This window comes from Watersipora subatra, chromosome 9 (assembly GCF_963576615.1).
Source record: "Watersipora subatra chromosome 9, tzWatSuba1.1, whole genome shotgun sequence".
Lineage (NCBI taxonomy): Eukaryota > Metazoa > Bryozoa > Gymnolaemata > Cheilostomatida > Watersiporidae > Watersipora > Watersipora subatra.
Genome location: NC_088716.1, coordinates 38,939,741 through 38,953,731, shown reverse-complemented (window position 1 = coordinate 38,953,731; position 13,991 = coordinate 38,939,741).

Here is a 13,991-nt window from a genome sequence, read left to right as displayed (position 1 = left end):
GGCATGAGTACTAAGAGAAGCATGTTTCACTCAGCCATACAAATGACTGCAAGCATAGATTTTAGTGAAAATGTACAGTATTATTAGACCAATAAAATATAAGCGCTGAAAGGTACACACAATTACAATTCAGAACAAGCTGCAAGTTAAAACCTTTGGACTGCACATATGTTAATAAGTTCTTACTGCAGTATTTTTTATTAACAAACAAGGTTTTAGTATTATAAAATCTTCATTCTTGAACAGTGTGTTTTAGCACAGGCCAATGAAATATTCATGATGTGGCAAAAGGTGACTTTACTAGCTAAAAAGAACAGTCTGGTACAGATGACATATGTATAAAGTATAAAGTAATTAGCAAAGTGTTTCTGGTGTTAAAATTAATTTGTGTTTGTATGACATGGCTAAACCCAATAAACAGATTCAAAAAAGGAAATCGGGCAAGTACAATTATTTTTGGTGAGCGGTTTTGGTAAAAACCTGGTGGAACAGTAAACTGTTGGTTTTCTATAGATGAGTGAGCATCTTATGACAGATAATCAAGTTGTTTGAGGCTGACTTTAATGGTCAGTTTGCTAGTTTAGCAAGTTGGTACACCTCTGACATGATTTTTCTGCAAGCCAATTCCTTTTATTATTGTTAGTAAACGGAAACTCAGTCTCTAAGTTGTGGCTAAAACACAAGATAGCCTGAGACCATCAACAATCTTTTGCTACACATTTAAGAAACTTGCGATTTATCTACATAGTTTTGATCATGGGCATTCTAAAATGGGTTTACCTACAGGGTTATCTTCAACAAAATATTCCAAACATTAGCTCTTAGAATTTTCTGTCAAACGGCAAAAGTTGCGTTTAATTCATGCTACCTGCAATAAGAAGTAGGCTGAAAAGTCATATTGTCCGCATTAACCATAAAAACCTGAACATTTTGTTAAGCTTCCATGTAAATGCAACTATGAATTCCATGAATTGTATTGTTATGGAATAACTAATTTGGATGATTTCCTAATCTTTTAAAAAGCATCAGCCTAATTGTGAATTCGTATATTGTTTTATGTAACATGAATTCGCTGTGTTTGTCTATGTTGTTCAACACTTCTCAAAGACTTTTAGAAACAGAAAGATTTATTTTAATTGCTTCAGTAATCTGATAAAGTTAGAGTATCGGTTTATGAGGTTTGTCGAAAGTAGAATTAGACACAATGCTTAGACACAAAGTTTTGCCATAAATAGTCCGTCGGTAAAGTGTAATCAAAAGCTTCGTGCTTTAACCAGCGATTAGCTGCCATTTTTTGTAGATATATGTCCAACTGACTTTTATTTAGTCACCAAGCTGCCAAGCTTGTAGACCACAAAGTGAGCAGTTGGAGAAAAACAATATGAGAAATGACAAGTGACAGGCATGTTTGCGATGTAAACATGATTGGTGTATTTGGCAGCTAAACATATTTAAATACTTTATCTGAATAAATGTCAAATTTTTGACAAGAAAGCAAGCTACCAGAAAAGCTATAGGAGCCCAGAAGAGCTAACAGACTTCTATTGTGTGTACTGAACAGCTACATTCAAAATGCTTGAGTCCGCATTTTGGTTTGTCAACCTCTAGAAAAATGATTCTTGAAGACTGGAGTTTACTAATGTGTTCAAATTCTGAAATATGAATATCTGTTGAACTGTGATCTACCATTTACATACAATGTCAATGTTACATATATTTAAAAAAAGGTAGGACCTTAACCATAAAACACCGCTTCTGAACTGTAACTTTTCTCAGCGTTTATAGTTTCAAAGCTTTTCTCAGAGTTTGTAATTATAAAACTTTCTATGTATTCTGTTATAGCTTATGCATAGTTTTACGTATATTGTGTTTAACTTAATGCACAGGAAGTATGCCGTCCAACTCTATAACACTTACAACAATTTGAGACATGCATAATTTATTATTTAACATCAGCTATTGCTTGGAGCTAATGGTCTGATGCGTGAATTTAAAATAATTGTGTAATAGTTTTTTATAATTTCCAACAAACTCAGCAATGAATCGCTGTTTACTTCACAATTTCAATTACAATCAATCAGGATAAAAACATTTCAAGCTCTGCACAAAAGCTATTGCTATGGCGACCTTAGTGTCACTGTCATTGGCTACATGTATACCTAAACTTGATTATTCTACTCTAGCTTCTAAGCAGTGCATATAAGCGTAGTCGCATAATAAAACCGTTTAGATGAAATGGAATACAACTGCAAACTACTAACTTATATTAAGAAATCCTTCACTTTTGTTGTGTGTGCTAATGAGAGTGCTTGTGTGTGCATTTCCCTATGTTTCTGTTAGTCTGTGTGAATGCCATTCATGTCTAAATCTTTGCCCAGTTTTTTCTATCCTGCCAAAGCATAGGCTCCATTCTATTTACCAACTCAATAAAATGTTTCACACATTAACCCAATATGGTTCCTAAAAACCACCGACCTTTTGATTGCAAATAAAAAAAGTCTCAGACATACCTGGGATCACTACTAGTGGGTGAGCTAATCTACTTGACCATCAGTTTACTTGCAAAAATGTTACTTTAAGTTTGCTGTTTATAATGTTGTGTCATTTTATAAAATAACAAAGTAAAAATAGATTTTATACCAGTTGTTCAAATAACAAGTCATCTTTGGTAAATAGTTTAATTGTCTTTCAGTTTTCTAACCACCATTAAAAGTGTGCCATACAAGCCTTTTCAACTGATAGTTTATAGTTTCAATTCTGTTCAATTATAAAAGAAAATGAATGATATTGTAAGGTATTTTATTGCAGGGTGCTAATGGTTTTTAGTTTTATTTTACGTAAATTTGACCAAGATTTTTTTAAGAAAGTAGCAAATAAGTCAAAACATCATTACCTACTTTATAATTAAAATACAACGCAATTAACTTTTAATGTTTTTTTTTGGCACATATAATTTGAGCAGTTTCAATCACCTCAAAAAAGTTTATGAATGAAAGATTATCAAATTTCTATAAATATTTTTAAATCCTTTCACCTATAGTTAGTTTTTCTCAAATATTTAGTCGGTTTACAATAAACCTTCAAATAGTTTTATAAAAATGGGCTTTAGCTCGGGCATAATGACTGGAATTGATTTATTTCGATTTGGGCTGCAATCTTTTGTTTCTACAAGTATTGTATCAATAAAGTGATGTGTTATAATTAATATTTTTACTATTCTTGTATATCGCTAAAAAGTTACGCTTAATGTATTTTGCTAAGAATAAAACCGCCTAAATGATTTCCATGTACAGTAAAACTGTAATCGGTGTGTCTGCATGAAACTCAGCATGTTTTAAATACATGATGAAGGGGAATAGTTTCTTTCAGTGTTTAACTAAGTTATGAGAGGTTTTGATAACAGTGCAACTGACTAAACATTGTTCATTGGTTTAACTACTAAGTGGGGAAAATCCTGACAACAGTATTCAACGGTTCAACAATTATTGAAGCCTTTGACAGCTGCTAAAAGTGTTTGAATTTTTTAGAAGGAACATAACTTAGTCTCTAATATGTGATTGTCACTGTTTGTGATTGTTTAAACATTTCAGTAAATCTCAAAAGAAGTGATATTAACAGAAACAACAAACCAAGAGAGTTTAGGGCTGCTGCTGTGTTCTAGTAGTGTACCTAAATATATAGTTATGTGTTCCTGGTGATAGCCAACAATTTATTGGCAGCATCACTAAGATTTTTTGAATGGACATCAGCTTTTAGGATATAGCCAATGCTGACATCAAATTATGGAAAACTCATTAGCCTCAGTTTTTCAATTTGGCTCCATGGCGAAGAAATATTATTGTGCAATCAGCCATCCCTGCCGTTGAAGCTAAAGCTAGAAATACTGTACCTAACCAAGATTAGTTTGAGTGATGTCTTACTCTGTTCCTCTTAGTACACAATCTATAAAATTTAGTATATGATCCAAGTGACAGAAGACTCGTTATGAACTTTACAATGTAAAACCTGTGGGCTTTTGGGTATCTCATGCTATTTAGGAATGTGGAGATTCAAAATACTTTTGCCGGGCACTCATAAAAAGTAATCTTTACTATAATGAGAGCCGTATAGCTTTGTGCATAATTTGGAACATAATGCGCGTAAAACTAAATAAAATATTGCAACAAAATTAGAAATTTTTAGCTGTTTTCTGACAACAACTATCCGGCTAAGAGCCAATCTTTCGCGGTGCTAGAAGTTTTTAAACAACAAAACTAACATGGTTGATCAGTACAATATGAAGCTATTTCGGGTTTGCAACAGCAAGAAACTGCTAAGAAAGTTGACAATACTTACTATTTAAGGAATTCTGGCTCTTCAATATTTCAAGGGTAAATTTTAGCACCACATCAACTCAGTTACAACACATTGGCTTTGTTCTAACTGAGCAACTTTTTAATGAGGTGTATTTAATATAATTTCTATTGTCTTAAAGTAAAAGTGTGTTGTTCTGTATCGGATCAAAAATATTGCTAGCTGCAACCATGATGAAGCTAAGAGTAGCTCTTTTAATTCTCCATGGACGCGCACTAGAAACTGTTAAGACTTTGGACTGCAATGTTTCACAGAATAATAAAGCTATGAATGGCACAGAAAATGTATTAGTGTAGATAACAAAACCAACAGTATTAGCATAGTCATTATACTTTCTCTGTTGTTTATAGAAGCTTTGGGAACTTTCTTCAACATGTCAGCAATATTCATTATTGAACTCATTCTTGCTAAACTTATAAAAAATAACAATAACATAGCCACTCAAAGTCACCCAATGAACTTTAACCTAGTAAGCTGAGATCGAATGAGTTTCCAAGGCATTACTCTAAGTTATTTTACTAAAGATTCCTGTCAAGGTCACCAGACAAAAATAAAATAAATATGTGTGAAAGAATCAATGCATATTTATTCAATGCATCATAGATACTATATATTGTAACGTACCAGCTGCAATGTCGTTTAGACTAGCCTGCCCCAATTTAGACTTTTGACAAATGTGACAGGAATAGCTTTAAATGAAAGCCCTTGGTAGAATGTGTTGAATAGACACCCACAATTACATTGATTATCTTTTGTAGTAAATATCTAATAAGATGCATATTTTCTTTTCTAAAAAATTGTGGAATTTTTGCCTTACAGTTTTGTTACTTTGTTTTATAGATATATCGTAAAAGACAAGAATAATTCATTTTTCAACTATTCATTGTTTTGGCTCGATATTTCGTTTTAAGTACGTATTATTATTACCATTAATATTATTACTACTAGGTATCCATCTTTTGAATACTTGTTTATTTTGGGAGTATAGACACATGTGAACGGCAATGCACAAAATTGTTTCCTCACCCTGGTTAACCCCAAAAGTGGTACTGTCCGCTCACGCTCAAATCTTTTACCAGAAACTTTGGAGTTTGATCACCCACCTCAAAGTATTTCTTGTTTACAATAACATGCTTTTTTGTAACTCCGTTGTAATGTTTCTGCTGTTATGTGGGCAATAAAACTTGTGGCACAAATTTTATTGCACCCGATGCTCCAAAGACTACCGGAATTCTAGTTGTTCTTACAATCTGACACTTTTCTATATATTTTCTGAGTAGAAGATAGTTATCAACTTTTGCAATTTATTTTAGTTATGTTGTAGTTATTGAGTACTGCAACATCTACTATAAAAACCATTATACTCTTTTTTGTGTCTATCACTGCAATATTTGGCTGCTTTTTTAATACACGCTTGTCAATAAGGATGTGAAAGTCCAAAAGAAACAAGACAGCTGTCAAAAAATATAGACTTCTTGAGTAGTGCTTGAAATAATGTATTTATTGTGTGTTGTTCACAGTCTGAGAGTTAACACATCACTGAGGCAAAACGACAGAATGGCTTAGATAGCTATATAACATTAAGCTGTTTATGCCTACAGTGCTCTGACTTTCATAAAAAGCGTTAAAGCCTTGAAATCATATAATTGCAGTTACATGCAAATATCCTACATGACTAATAAGACTACATGTCATCATACTTTTCCCAAAGAAAACAACAAGAGATATGTTCAGAATTACAGAATATATACCTCAAACTGCTATTAGATTTGAAAGAAAGAGTAACCATACATTAAAACCACAAGAAGCATATAATGAGTATGTGTACAGTTTGTGTAGAAGTAATGTAATATAATAAAGCATCCTTAATGCGAACCATAGCTAATGTTAAGTGTCTTGACCATATCGTATCGGTGGTTTCGATACCCTGCCAGACCTAATCACAGGGACATTTGCATTGTATGTAATTTGTGCCGCACTGGTTGGTACAGTCTCACTTGAATTGGTGGTGGCTGTTGGAGCACTACTTGCTGGTCTATAAAATTCGTGGTTCAGGCCAGAATTTTCACTAGCCTTTGGCATTGAGCGTACATCATAGCGAAGCAAGTTTTGTTTTCTTGCCCTGAGGAATGACTGATTTCTTCTAACCACCTTTCCCCCTTCCAGCTCGACATGGAAACTGTGAGTCGTTCCAGCATGGCCAATGACTTTTGCTAGAAGCCATTGCCTATGACCCACTCTGCACCATACATGTTCCCCATCACTAAACATAGCAATTGTTTTATCGCTAGCTTTACCAAAAACATCTTGACCCTGGCGCTTCCTTAAAAGGATATCAATGTTCTTTGCATTTAGATTTTTATAGCGCAGCTGCTCAGTGCAAAAGTGTAATTTGTTTCGTAAATTCCTAGACTGCAACAGCACATCTGGGGTAGGCAGCCCATCACCTAAGGGTGTTGAACGGATGGTCATTAAAACGTCTAACAATATCTGGCCTGTTTCTAAAGCTTTTCTGAGGCTATTCTTTATTGTTTGGTTCATGCGCTCTGCTAGCCCATTAGCCCTTGAAAAATAGAAGCTGCTGGTTATGTGTTTGATATCATTTTCTTCAACAAAACACCTAAACTCGTAGGAACTGTATTGCGGTGCATTATCACTCAGCAGGATCTCAGGCTTACCAAAGTTTGCAAATTGGCGCTGCAATAGTTCGATCACAGTTCTAGAATTTGAATTTTTGAGCTCGTAACAATCTGGCCATTTTGAGTATCTATCCACAGTTACCAGGTATTCTTTGCCATTTAGTTGAAAATGTCTGTGGCCACATACTGCATTGGGTATTCAGGCACTTCAAAAGGCTCAACTGTTGGTAGTGATTTGGCGCGGCTATGCTCTTGGCAGCTAAAGCATGAATCAACCATGTCTTTTACATGTGCGAGGTAGCCAGGCCAATAGACTGAATTCTTTGCACGCTCAATACACTTAACAGTGCCCAGATGCCCAATGTGCAGGATGTCAAGAATTTCTTTCCGCATTCCTGCAGGAATAACTATTTGGTTGTTGCGTAATATCAAGCCATTGTTACATGTGAGCTCGCTTTTCAGATTCCAGAATGGTTTGACTCCATCTAGGCAAAACATGCAATGTGCTGGCCACCCCTTTGTAATATATGCTTTGAGAACTTCCATAGAAGGGTCCTTGCTGGTGATATCTACCAGTCTATCTCTGAAAAACACATTTGGCAAAGTTCCATATATGACAGCTTGTATTTGCTCATTGTTTCTCAAATCATAGATTTCAGAATTTCCCCCCCCCTGTTCAAGTGTGCCCTGCTAAGTGTGTCTGCCAAAATCAACGATTTGCCTGGCACGTAGACTAATTCAAAGTCATAAAGCTGCATGTGTAATCTCATTCGCAGTAATCGTGCTGTTAAGTCATTCAGGCCTTTCCTCATGATACCCAAAAGTGGCATATGATCAATTTTCACTGTCACTGCCTGCCCATACACATACTGCTGAAAGCGCTGAAGGCCAAATTGTACAGCCAAAAACTCTTTTTTTATTTGGGCATAAGCCTTCTGCGTGTCAGTAAGTGCACAACTAGCAAACTCTATTGGCTGTCCCTCCTGCACAATTACTGCACCCACACCATTTTGGCTACTATCAACCGAAACAGTCACTGGTTTCTCCGGGTCAAACATTCTCAAAGCTGGCCCTTTTGATATTACTGACTTTATGCACTCAAAGGCTTGTTTATGAACCTCTGACCACTCCCACACATAATTCTTTTTAGTGAGCTCCCGGAGTGGAGTAGTCAAAGTAGCTAGATTATCACAAAGTTTGAAAGGTAAATGACCATTCCTAAAAACCGCCGAACATCTTCTTTGCAAACTGGGTTGAGCATAGCAACTATGGCCTCTACTTTTGCAGGATCTGCTTTTATAACCCCATTGCCTAATATATGGCCCAGGTATTTTACATGTAGTTCAGTGCGTTCAAAGAAACATTTGGACAAGTTCAACTTCAGATTGACAGCCTTGCATCGCTCAAGCACTGCAGCCAGAAGTTTGTCATGTTTAGACTTAGTAGGAGCATGCACGAGCAGGTCATCGACATACACCTCAACACCCTCAATGTCACCAAACAACTCACTCACTGTTCTATAAAAAACCTCAGGCGCAGAGCTAATGCCATAGGGAAGCCTCAAGAGTCTATATCAGCCAAAAGGTGTGGCAAAAGTGGTCAGCTTGCTACTACTGTGGTCAAGCTCAAGCTGCAAAAACCCTGATTTGCAGTCCAAACTGGTAAAGATTTGAGATTTTGACAGTTTAGCAACTATCTCCGTGACTGACGGAAAAGCAAAATGTTCTCTACGAATGCATTTGTTTAGCTCTGAAGGGTCTAAACAAATTTGAAGAGAGCCATTTGGTTTAAGGACATTGACAATTGGATGGACCCAGCCGGTGGACACCCTCACTTTAGCTATAGTACCATTGTCTTCCATCTCAGAAAGCGTACACTTGAGTTGCTCTCTGAGCCTGAATGGCACGCGCCTAGCAGATTGTACAACAGGCTTACCATTATCTTTCAGTCTCAAAGCGTGTTTACTAGGCAATTTGCCTATCCCATCAAAAACGCTGGGATACTGTGATGCAACGCTATTTGTATTGCTATCAGCTGTGCACACCAGACCCAATGTTTTGTTACTAGACAAACCCAACAGAACTACCTGTCCATGGTCTGTCACCACAAAATCATGTGCCGAAAAAACATTACGATATTCAATAGACAGTGATACTACCCCTAGTACATGCAATTTATGTCTACTAAAAGACAAAAGTGATTGGCTATGTTTTCTCAGTTGAAGCTTTGAGCTTTGACCTTGTAAGGAATAATAAACAGACCTTGGCATGACATTACATTAAGCCCCTGTATCAACTTTAAGCTGTATTAGTCGATTTTCACACTTAACGTCAATAAACCATTCCTTACCAGTTATGTCTGTAGTGTTGATTGTGTACGCAGCATTGTCATCAGCAATAATCACCTCATTAGCCCTGGCTATCGATTTAATGTCAGCATTGCAGGCCTACGAACTTGCATAGTGACCAATTTTTCGGCAGTCTTTGCAGCGCTTGCCGTAGGCTGGACAGTTACGGCGAGCATGGCTTCCTTTGCAGAACTTACAGTTTCTGATTTCCAGTGACATGGTCGTGGGGCTGTTAATACTAGCTGCAGTGTGCCACCGATTTCTATTGGTGCTGTGTCTGCTCGTTAATGCGTTTACAGTGAGATCAGGCATTTCCCCTTGTGTATGTGTTCTGTCAGCATCTGACTCACAGTTGACTATTGCATTAATGTTACCAGGTGGCGTATTTCTAATATTTTGCATGTATTTCGCAGTAGCCTCTGCTCTCTGGCATATATCCAAACATTTGGCTAATGTTAAATCACCATCAACGACAAGCAGTTCTTCACGCACTCGCTCAGAATTTATTCCAAATACCATCCTATCCCTTAGTGCCTTGTCACTCTCCGCCTTATGAAAATTGCATGTTGACCACAAGTCTCTCAGTACTGTGACATACTGGTCAAAAGGCTCACCTCCTTGCTGGACTCTATTGTAAAAGTTGTACCTTTCAAATTCCTCACGAACTCTAGGTGCGAAATGTTTTGTGAAAGCTTCTTTGACCGGTGTTATTTTTTTTAGCATTTTCAGCAGATAGGTTAAATGTACGAAAGAGTTTTTGTCCCTGTGCTCCAAGCAGTGTGAGCAATGTCGCCACTTGTATTTCTTCGTTTTTAGTAGATTTTTCTGAAGCTATCATATAGAGGTCAAATTGCTGTAGCCATGCTGACCAGTTGCGACTTGACTCACTTGGATTGCCAGTAGACTGTTGTACAATAAAATTGCCTGGCGGTCTTAAGCCTCCTTCAGCCATGTCACACTTGTAATAAAACGGTTGCAATCTTATGATCCTACTCCTGACACCATGTCAAATAGTACAGACTTATTGAGTAGTGCTTGAAATAATGTATTAATTGGGTGTTGTTCACAGTCTGAGAGTTAACACATCACTGAGGCAAAATGACAGAATGGCTTAGATAGCTATATAATTAACATTAAGCTGTTTATGCCTACAGTGCTCTGACTTTCATAAAAAAGCCTTAAAGCCTTGAAATCATATAATTGCAGTTACATGCAAATATCCTACATGACTAATAAGACTACATGTCAACAGCTGTTCTTACTGAATATCTTTCTGGAGGTTCGAAAATAGTTTGAATATGCTCAGTTAACGAATGCGATGACCTGGTATGTTCAAATAAATGATGCATGTTTATCAGTAATACAAATTACTGCAAGAATGTATTCTAGTGAAAGTGTGCAAAAGTAGTGGTCAAATGAAAGATAAGTGTTGAAAGGTACATACTTTTACACTTCAGAACAAGCTTCTAGTTAAACCCTTTTTACGGTTCATAACGCTCATAAGTTTCTAATGCAGTTTTTATGAACAATCGTGGTTTCAGTGGTACAAAATCTTTATTCAAGAACTTAAAGTTTTAGTACATCCCAATGAAATACTGATGAGCAGGCAAAATGACTTTACTAGCTTAAAAACAGCATGGTACTGTAACAGACCACTGTTAAATTAAGTATAAATTAATTGAGAAAAAGTTCCTGTTATTCAGATCAATTCTAAACACAACGATATGATTTAAAAAAGTGAATCAAGTCTTCGAAATTATTTTTGAGCAGATATGGTAAACCAGTAAACCGTTATTTTTCTAAAATAGATGAGTGAACATTTTATTTTAGATAATCAACTTGTTTGAAGCTAATATTAATGGTCCAAATGCTGGTTTAACAAGTTGGTACACCTCTGACAGGTTTCTGATGAAAGTTTTTTATTTTTATTATGTTTAGTAAACAGAAGCTCAGTCTCTAAGTTATGGCTAGACACTCAAGATAGCTTGAGACCTTCAATGATTCTTTCTTACACATTTTGAGCTACATGCAGTTTATCTAGAATGTTTTGATAATAAGCATTCTGAAATGGCTTAACCTCACAGGACACACTTTTTAGGTTATGTTCAACAACACATTCTAAGCATGTGCTCCTAGCATTTCATGTCAAATGATATATAATGTGTTTAAGTAATTTAACCTGTAATACAAAAGTCAACAAGAAAATTATTATATCGTCTGCATTCGCCATAAGCTCTTGAACATGTTGCTAAGCTTCCACATAAATGCAATTATGAATGACGTAAATTGTATAGTTATTGAATAGACAGTCTGGCTGATTTCTTCATTTCCTAACAGGATTAACCTAATTGTGAATTCTATACTTGTTTTTATGTCATATAAATCAGCTATGTCTGATTATGGTCGGTAGCACTTCTCAAAAGCTTTTAGAAACAGAAAGACACTTTTAAATTGATCCAGCTATCTGATAACGCAAAGTATCAATGTCTGAGGTTTGTATGGTGATAGAAAGCTTAGAAACAATACATTGCCAAAAAAGTCAGTCAGTGAAATATAATCAAATGATTAATGACTAGACTAGCATTTAGCTGTCATTTTTCTGTAGATATTTTGCTAAATGGCCTTTATTTGGTCACCAAACTGTGAAGCTTGTAGACCACTAAGTCAGCAGTGAAAGATCTGAAGAAGGAAGAAGGAAAATGTGTGAATTGACAAGTGACAGGCATGTTTGCGATGTAAACAGGATTGGTGTATTTGGCAGCCAAGGCATATTTGAATATAGTTGACTGAAGGTCAGATATTTTGGCAAGAAAGTAAGCTACTAGCTACTCACTGGTTCGAAGAGCTAAATAGCCTTTACTGTGTACACTAAATAAATACATTTAAAATGTTTGAGTCTGCATTCTGACTTGTCAACCTCTAAAAACCTTCTTAAAAACTAAAGTAAACTAGTGTATACATATTATAAAAGATGAATGTCTGTTGAACTGTGGTCAAGCACATACATGAATATCAATATTACATATATTGTAAGAAGTTAAGACTGCAACCATAAAACGCAGCTTCTACACTCTAACTTCTATCCGGGTCTTGAGTTGCCAAGCTGTTCCTAAAATTTGTAATTATTAAACTATTTTATGTACTGTGTTATAGTTTCTTCATGGTTTCACGTATTTTGTGTTAAACTTAATGCGCAGGCAACCTGCTGTACAGCTCTATAACACCATAATTTGATACACGCTTATGTTATTATTTAGCATCAGCTAATGCATGGAGCTATTGCTCTAATGCATTGATTTAAAAAATTCATGCCATGGTTTCTCAAATTTTCAAAACCAAGTAAAAGATAAATCACTGTTTATTTCAAAACTTCTATTAAACTCAGTCACAATAAAACTATTTCAAGTTCTGAATTGAAACTGTCGCTATGGTGACCTATGGTGTCACTGTCATTGGCTATCTGTATATCTAAACTTAATTATTGTAATCTATCTTCTAAGCAGTGCATGTAAGCGCGGGCGCATAATAAAACCGTTTACATTTAGATAATTTGTAATACAAGTGCTAACTACTAACTTATATTAATAAATATTTCATTTTTATTGTGTGTGTGTGCGCGTGCGCGTGCGCGTGTGTGCATGCGTGTGTGCGTGCATGTGTACGTGTCCATGTTTTTCTGATAGTTTTCTGCTATTCATTTTTAAATTTTTGACCAATTTTATCTATAATACTACACACGTCTATGCTTCAATCTATCCACCAACTCACTAAATTATTTCAAACCATAACTCATTCGGTTTTCTGAAACGAACATTTTAAACACCCAACTGCTGACTTTTTGATTAAAAATAAAGGAGTCCCAGACACCATTGGGCTTACTATTAGTGGGTGAACAAAACTAAATGGCCATCAATTCACTTGCAAAAATGTCACTTTAAGTTTGGTAATTTCATTTTTGTGTCATTGTAACAAGCATTGAAGTAAAAAATATTTCATATCATTTGCTCAAATAGCAAGTCACTTGTAGTAAATAGTTCAATGGTGTTTCAGTTTTCTTACCACCATTAAAAGTGTGCCATACGAGTGTTTTTTACCAATAGTTTATAGTTTCAATTCTGTTCAGTTATAAAAGAAAATGAAATAGTATTTCAACATATTTTATTACAGTGTGACAATTGCTTCAGAATATTATTTTACTTGACTTTAAACACAAAATTTTTAGAAAGGGGTAAATAAATCAAAACACCATTACATATTTTATAATGTCAATGCAATGCAATTAAGTTTTAATATTTGTTCTGGGCATACTTAATTTTAGTAACTTCAATTATTGCACAAACGTTTATAAATATTTGATTATTAAATTTTAATAAATGTTTTTAAATCCTGTCACTTATCAGTAATTTTTCTCAAAGATTTAGCCAGTTTAAAATAAACTTTAGACTAACTTTATCAAAATGGCCTTTAGCCCGAACATAATGGCTGGAAATGATTTATTTCTAAATTATCTGCAATTTTCTGGTAATAAAAATTGTGTATCAATTAATTTTTGCTACATTTTGTTTTAACTAGTCTCTTTTACTATACTTGTAATTCCTGTGAAGTAATGCTTCATGTATTTTGTTAAACATAAAACCACCGACACAATTTCC